Source organism: Strongylocentrotus purpuratus, unplaced genomic scaffold (genome assembly GCF_000002235.5).
Source record: "Strongylocentrotus purpuratus isolate Spur 01 unplaced genomic scaffold, Spur_5.0 spur5_scaffold_21, whole genome shotgun sequence".
NCBI lineage: Eukaryota > Metazoa > Echinodermata > Echinoidea > Camarodonta > Strongylocentrotidae > Strongylocentrotus > Strongylocentrotus purpuratus.
This window is the reverse complement of record NW_022145607.1, coordinates 45,005,593-45,019,059: the sequence shown is the minus strand read 5'-3', so window position 1 is coordinate 45,019,059 and position 13,467 is coordinate 45,005,593. Positions and strand designations below refer to the sequence as shown.

General features: G+C 38.1%; 2 long non-coding RNA genes across 2 annotated transcripts; both read right to left on the bottom strand.

Annotated features, from left to right (window-relative positions):
- Positions 1–309: 309 nt before the first annotated feature.
- Positions 310–3,172, bottom strand: LOC115928122. Its single transcript, XR_004065899.1, has 2 exons — positions 3,084–3,172; positions 310–978 (listed from the first exon to the last, which is right to left on the bottom strand). It is a non-coding gene; the product is annotated as an uncharacterized LOC115928122 (long non-coding RNA).
- A 5,852-nt stretch (positions 3,173–9,024) lies between these two features.
- LOC115928121 lies at positions 9,025–12,485 on the bottom strand. The gene is made up of 4 exons (XR_004065898.1): positions 12,205–12,485; positions 10,594–10,691; positions 10,009–10,148; positions 9,025–9,087 (listed from the first exon to the last, which is right to left on the bottom strand). It is a non-coding gene; the product is annotated as an uncharacterized LOC115928121 (long non-coding RNA).
- Positions 12,486–13,467: the final 982 nt, after the last annotated feature.

Genomic DNA, 13,467 nt, shown 5'->3' with positions numbered 1-13,467 from the left:
TAATTAAAATTACAGTTGGTCGTTAAGGAGTCGTACAATATAGGGAATAATTGAAGTGCGGTGTCTCTCAGTTCTACAGTAGGGTATAGTTATGTGTAGAGAGTTTCAGAGTTCATGGCAAGAGGTTTGGCGACGAGTTGGCGGTAGAACATAATTCGATCTCGTGATGACTTAAACAGTTTGAAGAAAAGGATTCAAGAAGGGCAAGATGGCAAGAAGTTAGACTCTGGAGAGAAACGAGTGGTTTCATACAACTGTTCTTATCCAAGGATAATACAGTAGACACGTTTCTGCACTTTCTTCAGACTGCAAGATAACTGTTCGGGAAATTGATGTGGACCAAACTGGAGAAGCGTATTCTAGCGAAGATCGGATATATGTCGAGAAGATGTCTGCTAGATCTTCACATGATACTCTGAGATGTCGTAAATGTATAGTCGCTTGCCGGCACTTGATATCATATCAAACACTTGGAAATTCCATTTGAGATCTGACTGTAATATAACTCCCAGAATTGTCGGAGTGGTGCAGTTTTGGATGGCCTTGTGGTCTAGGTGCAGCATTTGAAGGGCTGGTTGGATACACTTGAGGAAAACTTACTTGGATTCGGTTTGAACTGCTCACGTGAGTAAAATTCCTTGTCCATTACTAGCTAGTAGTTCTGTACTTGTCATGTCTAGTATAGTTACACAGAGTCCAGTTTCTCTCCAACTATTCAGTTACATACTGTGCAATGCAGTGAATGCTCCTGATGGTAAAATGTATCTAAATCACTGAATGTTCTTGCCCCTTTTAATTCTCCCGCAAGATGTCTGAAATGACCATGGTTATTTCAGAATCGCATGTCTTTTCAACTGGAGTTCACCATTCTTTGGGATGTGCTGTTTTGTTTTGGGGAAACCAGGTGAATATTGCTCCACTGATAACTTTGGTCGAGCCATTTGATGCAGTGTTGAAGTTGTTCCTTTGCTAGTAGCTCTATCAAATAAAAGAAACAAAGAGAAAAGAAAAAATTCATTAAATTTTGATAAAAAGTGAAGGAATAATGTAATAATGGATGCTGAGCTTGAGCAAAGCTGCAAAGGAGATAAAAAAAGGGACACCAATCAGACTACTGTAAGATAATTTTTCATTTCAACACTTCGACACACATTTCCTAACGTGCTTGAGGCTCTATTTTGTTTCCTTTGCAGGACTTTATCTGTTTCAAAGTATTGCAGACTGCTAGCCTCAACTTATCTTCACATTACTGATTTTTTTAAAATAAATAGTGTATAATATAGGCTTAAACACTATCATTTTAATCTTGAATAAATACCCTTTTTACTTTGTACAGATTAATGTGGCACATATAAACATTAATATGAATATCATAAGTAGGTGTTTCTTCTAAATGATCCAACAGATGCAATACTAATTGGTAAAGATCGAAAATTACATATCTTGAAAACAGTCCAACATGAAGAAAACTGCACGTTCTCGCAAAACAGTTTATGTTATGCCTCAACAATAACGTTTGCTGTAAAAAGTGTGTGACTCTTTCAACACTCTATGCTAGTGGGAGGTGGGTCCGCCAAAACATATATCTTGAGATCAAAGTATCATTAGATTAAATTTTCATTCCTGGATTTTGTACAGTTTTGGGTTTCAGAGATTAAAAAATAAAAAATAAAATCCCTCCATTGTGTAAATTCTATAACGTTATCTGTATTAAAACATGTGAGAGTTTTTTCTATTGGCATAAAGAGAAATCCTTATGTGACCTTTGACCTACTTACCCCAAAATATAATCAGATTGTCTTCCTAAAGTGATACATACTATTAGCAGGTTTGAAGTTCATACCTCAAATGATTACTAAGATATCGCAATTACAAGGCTTAAAACGCATTCATTAAAAAAAAGTGGCAACAACCAAAGGAAATTGGAAATGCCCTTTAGGCTCCCTGCACCAAAAGTAGGCATGGTGTTAGGACTTGTATGTGACAGAAGTAATTGTGAGGCAAAAGAAGCTGTGAAGGTGGAAGGATAGCGAGGATATCGTACATGTTCAAGAATGTCAAATGCAATCAAATCTATAAACGAAACTTAAAACAGAATTGGGTGTACAGAATCATGCTACTTGTATGACATCAAAGTATGACCCCCCCCTCCCCCCCCCTCCCCCTCCCACGCCCATGCTAAAACAAAATTCACTCAAATGTGAAGATGCAAGGAAATTTATAAAATTGAGTTAATCTCTGGGAAAATCACAAATGATGGGAACACTGGATGTAGAATTAGGTGTATAGGTTCATGCTACTTGTATAGCATCAACGTATGACCCCCGCCCATGATGATTATACGACTGAGAGTACGTCAACCATGATCACTGCTGTCAGTGAGACAGCCCCACATTCCCATTGCTGCTTTAATGTACTTACCACAATATGTAATTCTTTCATAGCAGGTAATTAGCAGGCAAGTGGTTGTGTCTAAGGGTTGTATAACAGCTTCAATTGAGGCGAAGTGTCCCCAGTGCTGTCATCTGCACCAGAATCAGGCACGGTGTTTAATAGGACTTGTGACAGAGGTAATTGTGAGGCAAAAGAAGCTGCGAAGGTGGATGGATAGCGAGGATCTCCTACATCTTCAAGCATGTTTGGTTTCTGTTCATAATAGATGCAATATTATCATGAAATATCACTAATTTTATGACAGCTAGCATTCAAATCAATGTGAAGATGCAATCAAATCATAAACGTAACTTAAAACAGAATAGGGTGTACAGAATCATGCTACTTGTATGACATCAAAGTATGACCCCCCCCCCCCCTCCCCCCCCCCTCCCCCTCCCACGCCCCATGCTAAAACAAAATTCACTCAAATGTGAAGATGCAAGGAAATTTATAAATTGACTTAATCTCTGGGAAAATCACAAATGATTGGAACACTGGATGTAGAATTAGGTGTATAGGATCATGCTACTTGTATAGCGTCACGTATGACCCCCGCCCCTGATGATTATACGACTGAGAGTACGTCACTGTGGTCACTGCTGTCAGTGAGACAGCCCCACTTCCCATTGCTGCTTTAATGTACTTACCACAATATGTAATTTCTTTCATAGCAGGTAATTAGGAGGCAAGTGGTTGTATCTAAGGGTTGAATAACAGCTTCAATTGAGGCGAAGTGTCCCAGTGCTGTCAGCTTCACCAGAATCGGGCACGGTGTTTGATAGGACTTGTGACAGAGGTAATTGTGAGGCAAAAGAAGCTGCGAAGGTGGATGGATAGCGAGGATCTTCTACATCTTCAAGCATGTTAGGTTTTCTGTTTGTATTAAAAAGATGCAATATGAAAATAAAATTAAAATATTGCTAAAACGGCATTCGATCACTCCAATTTGAAGATGCAAGCGAATTTATAAAATTGACTTAAATAATGTTTGGAAAAATCACAAATGATAGGAACCACTGGATGCAAAATTGGGTGTATAGGATCACCCTACTTGTATGGTGCAAAGTATAACCCCCCCCCCCTCCCCCTTATGGCTTATATTCATGACTGAGAGGTCAACCCGTGATCACTGCTGTCAGTGTAAGGGTTGAATAACAGCTTCAATTGAGGGTTAGGGGGGGGGGGGCCAATTTTTTAAGGGGGGGGGGGGGTAAAATGTCCTTTTGCGGTAATTGTCAGGGGTGATTGTCCGGGGGGGGGGGGGGGGGGGGGGGGGGGGTAATAGTCTATAGAACCCTATAACAACATTCACTCCAATGTGAAGATGCAAGCAAATTTATAACACCACTGAGGAAATCGCAAATGATGGGAACTACGTACTACACCAATGCAGAATTAGGTGCATAGGATCATTACCCCCCCCCCTCCCTCCCTCTATAAATAGCTTTCCCTGAATTGTTCAAGTCAGTGCTTATTGTGTACTACTGTATACGCCCTTTGCTTGTTCGTATTGTCAGATTACAACAGTAATTACCAAAACAATAACATTTTTTTTCTTCAAAAATAAAGTTGGGCCAGTGTATGATCCTAAGAAACAATTTTACCCCAAAAAAATTACATTGATAACTCATTTCAATGAAAAACATATAAATCTGATTGATTAAAATATAAATGAAATTATAACATAAAGAACAATTAATATATTCCATCTAAAAAATATCAGTGAAAAATCCTGGTAATTATGTGTTGATGGCCAAGAACATGCTGCCTGCTCCAAAATGCATCATCATTCCATTTTGCCATTTAATAGTCCCAAATAGAAAAATAGAAATTTGTTTGCATGGTATTTTTGTTCAAATCATATGTGATGTGTATTTTTAACAATGAGTTATTCCTATTATTCTCTATCTTTATGAAAAAAAAAAAAAAAATTATAATTGCAAATTACAATGGATTGGATGTGGCCCTTTTACTTGTCCTTGCATGGCCCTAGCTTGACTTCCTGCAGGGTACTTTGTGCCAAGTTATTTCTCTAAGAGTGAATTGATGTGAGGAATATTGCCATTTTCAATAGGGGCACTGGTCTGAGAATGAAGATTGTCCGCATAAACGAAATATCCTGGTAAACGCGGACAAGTCTCGACCTAAAAAAATAAGGATTGTCTGCAATTTTCACGGACGTTTTTCTTCTTCGATGTTCTGCAGGTACAGGGTTCCTGATCCGCGTGCTGGCAATTAATGCGAAAACGGATTCCGCGTAATAAAATACCTCCAGTTCACCGTCTATACTTTCTATGGGTTGTCCGTCTTCCCTAGGATTTATTGTTCATAACGTGAAAGTTTCTGCGTAAGTGTAAAATGCAATATGGAGCATCATCGCGGAATCCGTTTTTCGCATCACCAACGCGCGCGGATCGGGAATCCGGATCCTTCACGAAAATGCGGATGATCCTTATTTTTCTGGATGCGAATGGTCTGCATTTACGAGGGTATTGTCATTTATGCGGACGATGCTTATTCTCGTACTAGCACCCCTACTGATTTTGTGAATAAACCATTTTTTTTCTTCGTGTAGGCCTATATAATCTACAGACATAACATGTGCAAGCATTGCGCACAATGAACCGTTAGGCTTTACTGTGCAGAGTCCTTGAATGAGTGGTGGAATATTTCACAAGCATGCCAAGAATGTGTAGACAATATACTAGTCATTTTGACTTTATAATAATTATTTTAAATGAAATACCTACATAGTACATTGGCTATAGCGCCAAACATGCCAAATGAGGAGAGTGAGCAGCACAAATAGCCGCAGTTTCATCAAGGTTTGCCCAAAATTTCTTTGAATTTTCTGTTGATCTGAGACAGAGTCTATCATAAAGTCTATCGATGCGCAAACGCTAGTGAAACAAAGTGCAATGGAATAAATCAAGGGGCAGTTTCTTCTTCAGTTTTTCAACGCGATTTTGAGCTGTTAGTGTGAATCATGAAATTAAATAAGAGAACTGATTTTTTTAGGTTATTTAAACTGCAGTATGATTTTGAAGCATCATAATGATTCATATTCAATATTCAATTGAACAATAATTTACATTTTCTCCTATTTATAATTTAGTAGGCCTAGATCTAGATCTAGATCTAGGCTACCGGTATTCGTTTGTAGACCTAACTGTTAGACCTACATGCATGCCAGTGTGTGGAAAAGTAATTTGTTAGTTTAACTTTAGTAAAATCCAATGAGTTTCATGAGGTTCATACCGGTTAATTAATGGCTAGACCTTATGCATTGAAATTATAGGAGTGTGAAGTGGAATTTGGTATGCTCAAGTTGGATGAATTTTGATTGTACAACACTTTTTCGTAGAAAAATTGCCAACACACACACACAAATAACGATGGAATCACACACAGAAAAGTTTATATTTGGGACTATTCATGAAATACAAAGGCAAATGTTTTTCAAACAATATAACAATATCTAGGCCTAGTCCTTATCGATTATTCCTCTAAGATGAATATTTATAGACATATTTAAAACTTACGGTATAGTCTAGGCCTACATTGTAGATATTTTTGGAGTGAAGACAAGGAACCACCAGCAGCATAGGCTAGGCAAGGCTAAAAAGCTGCGCCGACCGCTGAAACTGTAGCTGATGCTAGCTGCAGGTACGGTATCTAGCTAGGCGCTCTGGCGGGTCTAGCGGCGGCGCCGGTGGTCGACGCCAGTCCTGGGAGTACTGCAGAGAGCTACCCTGCCGGATCGCGTCGAGCTAGCTAGCCTTGCCAGGGCCGGACCCATGGGGAGCGTTGGGGTGCATGCCCCCTTTTCCTTCCGAAAAAACAGGGAAAGCCCAGAATTTTCAAATAAATGTTCAGTTTACGCATTCAGAAATGCCTCAGAATGTACCATAAAGCATCTTATAGTTCAATTTTTTTTTCCGGGGCCTTTTGGCCCCGGGACCCATGCCGATATAACACTTCATGCTCCTCCTTTAAAAAAAAACTCTTGGATCCGCCGCTAGCCGGTCGAGCATGTATGGCATATGCATAGGCTGCCTAATGGTACGCACGCGTATTCCGCACAAGCCTTCCACAGTAAGTTACTGTTACAGAATATAATCGAGAGGCGGTGATCTACACAGGCCCCCCAAGCTCCGCCATTTTGTCCGGATCCATTAGAAGCCAAAATAAGCCCCCTTGCATAATTCATGAGCCTTATGAATTATGCATTCTGTAGGATGCTCCCCGCGAAAAGTGTACTGTAATGATGTTTACTACATGGTAAAGACAATACGCGTATCAGCATAATCAGAGAGGTCAAATAATCTACTGTACGGAATTATGGGTAATTTATTCATCACGCTGCGCGCTAGCAACGCAAGTGATTCAGCGAATCAGCGTGGATTATTCTGATGCGATCACCGTTAGGTGAAATACGCGCTCAAACTTGTATTATCGATCACCAGTATACAGCTGGTGTACCCAGGATGCATCGGGAGTGGACCTTAAAAATTCACTCGTTGTGTTGTTGTTGTTTTTAAAGTTTTAATGGCGTGTATCATTCATTTATGAATATCTACGCCGACTAACTGAGCCTTTGAAAACATAATTACACCTCTACTTATTAATATTCCAGCATAAAATTTTTCTGAAAATCTCTTTGTTGACCAAAAAATGATAATAACCATCCATTTTTCACAATCTCAAGCTTGCTAAGCTCCACCCCTCATACCCAGAATGCATCGCAATATGGGGGAGTGGCCTTAACTTCATTGAATAAGAAATACTGATATTCTTAATGTCTCGATCTTATTCCCTTTTTAGTCTATCAATAACTGGGTCTGTTTTTGTTTTATTAAATAAAACATGCTATAAGAAGCCATATAAAACAACACATTCTCTGGCTATGATTATACATTTTAAATATACTAATGTATAAAGTTTCCTTATTTAGACAAATTATGTGGCACAGTGGATGGTTTTTCTCCACCCACTCTCATCGTACCTAAATGATTCCCTTCTCTCTTTCTCTGGCTTTCGTAAATTATCTTCTGCAACTAACGGTTTGTTGTCTTGACTGCAGGCACGTAGCCAGACTTTGATGTTTGGGGGGGGGGGGGGGGGGGGCACACATACATGTAATCGATCGAGGTAAAAAAAAGGGGTCTAAAAAAGTTCAACCGATCGTGGAATTTTCTTCTTTTTTTGGGGGGGGGGGGGGGGCACGTGCCCCCCCCCCCCCCCCTGTGGCTACGTGCCTGCTTGACTGAACAACCTGTTGCAGTTCCATTCTGTCTCACTTTCAGTCGTAGTTGTTATTACCACTCATTTACGTTTACACTCGTTATCAACTACGATCAACCATTCCATATTCACTCCATTACTGTCCACATTTCACTTGGATCAACTTCACTTTTCCTTTTTGCAGCCTTTGCAGGAGCTTTGAACATGTTTAATGTAGAGACCAGAGAGATCGGAAAATATGTTAATCATTTTATTCAAATTTTCTAACTTGAAAACGGAAAGTGAAACATTGTTTTTCAACATCTTGACATAATTTTTGTTTAAAGACAATGGAATTTAACGCTGGAAATTTGAATTGGTTGCCCCCCTCCCCCCCCCCCCCAAAAAAAAACAAAACAACAACAACAACAGCAACAACAACAACCCAGAAGTGGTTTGTTAGTTAGGAGGCCCATGTCCTTTATAATTTTATTTTTAAGAATAGTTTTCTCTTTTTTTTATTAATTTTACATTGGTATACCATTAATTTCACTGGGAAAACCCCCCATTCCCTTACACATCAATACTGCCGTTACTTCTAGCAACAGTAATTCTATAATTCAAAACGTTTTCATTTTCTAAATCCTTCTAATATAAACATATAACAAATATAATATTGTTTACACTTTTGCAACCTGTTACATGGTCCATGTAGAAACAGCACCAGGAAGAGGATAACAAGCCCCCCCCCCCCCCCCCCCCCCCCCCCCCCCGTTTTTCTTAAGCTAGGAAGTATCAAAACATGATTCTATTAAAATTAGCAGTTTGGATACAAAAGGCAATGATGATTAGCAGTTTCCATATTTAGTGCATTTAGAGAGTTGTCTTTCAAACCTTCTTACATACAATACTTGAAGCAGCAATAATGTAATATAATCGCTTAATGTAAAATCTACAAAACTTCAAATACAGAAGTCCATAGACTGAGGTAAATGAATTTCAACATGTATAATTATAATTAAAATATCATTGATTAATTCAATCTTTGATATAGACTGATAGATCTTTATCACTCAAATTTCAAGGAAATTTCTTTCTGCCCAGCCCTCAGTTTCATCCTATAAGATGGTAGTTGACATTGTTAAAATGTTAGTGTTTATTCATTGATGATTAGTTATCTTTAATTATTTGAAAGTTGACAAGATGATAAATTCATTAGCTTTTTTTAATGTGGTATTCTACAAACATATAATACAAATAATAAATAAATAGTATGTAAATATTCAAGTTTAAACCCATCTCTACTGTCCTCTTTCATTATATGAGGGTGGCATCTTTAAGACGTAGTCCCATGTAGATGTCTTCTGCATTCATCAATGAAGTTGTAGGCTAGTTTTCAGAAGAAAGGGCTGTGATGATAACCCAAGTCTGTTGAATGGAAAATGAAATAAGATACAGTGTATAAGAAAATAAAGAACAACTAATAACATACACCCTGATACCTGCTCTGACAAAAAGAGGAAGGACTAATATTCACTTGGGATTCTAGTGGGCAAACCTAAACTATTTTTCCTACAAGACTAGTTACTGACCACATGTTAGATTATTTCTGATGATCCCATTAAGACAATAGGTCTGATGGAGCTTGGATCAGACAAGTATGAAATAAGTAATACCGGTACATGTACAATGTACTTGTAATGTAAACTCGCGGTCAAAATTGAATAATACTCGGTTAAAGGTAAAGACCAGTTATGGTCATGCGAATTGTGAAAGAAACGTTGTGGAATCGATCAGAAAAGGTTGATCATCTAGCATCTAGCATCTGCAAGGTTCTGGAATCATCAAAATGATAAGACATTTGGCCCATTCTTCGTAAAGTTACAAGCACTATACACAGAAATATGTATATGGGACTACCCTATATCTCTCACAGGACCATGAGAGAAACAAATTTACCAAATATATGAATTAGTAGGCGGTTTCCCAGCAAATTTTTTATCATCATGTATTAGTCAAAACATATTCTTTCACATGATTGGTAATGAGAGCTTCCATTTCATTTTTTGAAATTGGGGCGTTACCAATACTGGTCTTTACCTTTAAGTATGGGACATAAAATGACCCAACAACTTGGACCAGTGAATGTGCTGGAAATAATGCTACTGAAGCATACGTAATGTAGACTTATATTTCATCTATTTCGACATTTTATTTTAAATCTAAATCACAATTTTGATATGCAGTCAAGTATTCTTTTACAAGTAACGGACAATGAAAAATATCTTTGTCAGATCTATAACTTTCTGCATGATATGTGTTCTACAATAGTTTATTGGGGGTACCTACATTGTATATTAGCACACTTGCTCGTATGAAGTGTAGTAGGCCCACATCTCTAGATATGATTCTGTCAATATCTGTTCTTTGTTCCTCTCCTGGGTTTGTAATCAGCATGCCTTCATCATCCACCGTAGAGAAGCATCATCCTACATAAGAGAAAACAATGTAGGTACTTCAATTAAAAAGTGATAATAATAGATACATATCAACCATAATACATCCTATAAACAGACTTTCATTAATCTTATTTTGTGTTCTTCTTCATCTTCATTGCTCAATAAGTGAAAGGACCACTTACAAAAAAAAAGTAATGAGGGGTCCTGTGTATACCCTACATGTATGATCATGGAGTGCCTTGAATGTGCATTAGACATTGTTCTTCTACACACAGGACCTCCTGTAAATAAGGACAAATTCCCTTTGTAAACAAAGAAAGGAAAGATATCAATATTTGTGTGCTAAGTGCAGAACTAGAATAAAATATACCCTCCACTTTATACGCTTGCAACATAAACTTAGTTCCATTTCCTTTTTAGTGAATTAATACGTGGTCGTTTAATATTTGTGTGCTAAATATCCTGAAAATGTTACCTGCATGGCACTTTCAGCTTCATCTTGCATATATAAGAAATGCTGTAATGTCTACTCATCAGTTAACTCCTTCCAGCTTGATCTTCATCAGTTTCAATCTGTTGGAACAAAAAGAAAACAAAATCAATATGACAATCAAGGCGTCCCTTTCTCCTTAACAAAATAAAAATAGATCTAGCATAAAAGCTTTTTTTCATGTCATGGTTGGCCTTAATTTTAATATGGTGTGGAAATCAACATTCCAATTTAATGGACCACAGTATACAAATTAAAATTAAATGGAAGATTTAACTTGTGCTTCAAAAAGTGCTTCATATGGCCTATACATATAAAGTAGTCTTAAGTAGAATTGGTGTATTAAGACAAGAAGAAGTGGACTACATAAGTAAACATAATTGTGGACTAGATCTCTAGGGGTCTTCTCTTACACAAATAAATAGATTAATCAACATGAACTGCACAATTTGGAGAAGAAAAAAAATCTCTAATATATTAAAAGAAGTAATAGGGGTCAGGCGCGTATGCAGGGGGGGGGGTTAACCCCCCCCCCCCCTTGAGCTTTTTATGTGTATGTTTTTCTGGAAACCCCCCCCCCCCTTTTTGAGTGTTGATTTTTTTAAAATAAAATTTAAAAAAAAAATCCTAATGGATGACCTAAAAAGATGACTCCCCCCCAAAAAAAAGTCCTCTTACCCCCCCCCCCCCCCCCCCCGCCTTTTCAGCGGCTGGCTGAGTCGTTGCGAAGTTTCTGGCCCGATTTCAAAATGTTAAACCCCCCCCCCCCCCCCCCCCCCCCCCTTTGAAAAAATCCTGCGTACGCCACTGATAGCTAGGGTCTAGATCTAGTAGGCCTAGATCTAGGCCTAGACTAGTAATAATGACAACTTGACAAGCACGCTGGACCCACACAAAATCTAAATATAAAATAAACAAATCCTACTAGTGTTGATGTTTTTAAATATATTTTATTAATAAGTTTCAGGTTTACATCTAAATGAATAGGATTTTGAGTTGTTTGATTATCAATGGTCACAGATAATTTTGGTCTAGATCTATATAGATTAAAGTTGACACGCACCGCATGACCGCGTATGCAACTGAGCGAACGGATGGCACCGATATTGATAAGTAAAGCCATCAGAGTCCACATCTACTAAAGATTTTAACAATAATTAATCCACTTGGATTATCAAAAAAATCATGCTTCGTAGATTATTTTAAGGTGTAACGTTAAATCTAGATTTAAATTAAATCGGTGATCGGTGAATTAAATTCATGATGACGATCAAATCTCAATTAAAACTTGATTAGAAAGTTTGATCTTGATGCAAATGAGCACCGAAATTCTTTGGGGTGGGCCTGCCGGAACCCCGGGGCCCTAACTGGAGTACTAGGGTGAAATGACGGCAAACCGCAGTCAAACTACTTCATGACGATGAAAATCAAAGTGCAATTTCAAGAGCAATATTTTACTAGTCTTTTCCCCAAAAATCTGTTGAGAACTGTCTCCAAATGTAACGAAATTACCGTACATCACGAAGACTATTGCAGCTTTTTCAAAATTGATGACTAAAGTCACTTAATCTACTCATATTTCAATCAATTACTCACCCATTCTCAATGAACTAACTCTTCTCAGTTTGTGCGAGTGTCGTAGCGTCGTGCATAAATCTGCATAATTAAAGTGACGCAATGAGGTCAAATATATTATCCGGTTTCTTAAACGATACTATCGATAAAATACATATTCATGAGGCTCATATCCAATCAAAAAGCCGCCTCGGGTGCTTATTTTGTCTTCAAATGATCCAAAAGAGGCGGAGCCTAATCCCATTCGTGTAATGGTTTCCGCGCGTGCTGCTTTCCGTCTAGTAATTATATTTAAACGTCTTTGGATCTACAGTAGCTGGGTAGCGCGCGCGCGCTGGACGACTAGTTTTAATAGTATCTTACTGGGTCATCAGTATAATCCAGGAGACAATATAGTTCCAGTACATTACTATTGTAACTATGTCACCTGGGTTACAGAATATATATTCTGCTCTGATATATACTGAGCGACTTTGGGTCACCTGCTTCGATACCTTACTGGCTCGATTATTGGTATCAGGTGAGGAGGTGGGGTTAATACATTCGTTGCTAATTTCCATTTGCCTTAAAAGTGCTGGAACCCATATGAAATGTAGATTATAAGATACCTCATTGAATACGGGGTGCAGAAAGTCTAGCAGCCGACATTAAAAAGGTTTCATTTGAGCGCATATCAACCAATGTCCAGAACAAATATTTTTGTTAATAACAACTATTAAACGTGGAGAGAATATCGGTGAATGGGGTTTCGGCCTTTATTACATTCGCCGCTAATTCCCATTCCCTTTAAATGTGCTTAAACTCACATGAAATGTAGATTATTATATACTTCATCGAATACGGGGTGCACAAATTCTAGCAGCGGATATTAAAAAGGTCTTATTTGAGCGCATATCAACCAAAGTCCAGCACAAACCTAAATGTTTGGCGCATATAACGTCTAGAGTATATAGAAGGGGGTGGGGTTAATACATTCGCCGCTAATTCCCATTTGCTTTAAATGCGCTTAAACTCACATGAAATGTAGATTATTATATACTTAATCGAATACGGGATGCAGAAAGTCTAGCGGCCGACATTAAAAAGGTTTTATTTTAGCGCATATCAACCGATGTCCAGAACAAACCTAAACGTTTGGCGCATATAACGTCTAGAGTATATAGAAGGGGGTTGTGTTAATACATTCGTTGCTAATGTTCCATATGTTTTAAGTGAGCTGAAACTCACATGAAATGTAGATTATTAGATACCTTATCGAATATGGGGTGCAGAAAGTCTAGCAGC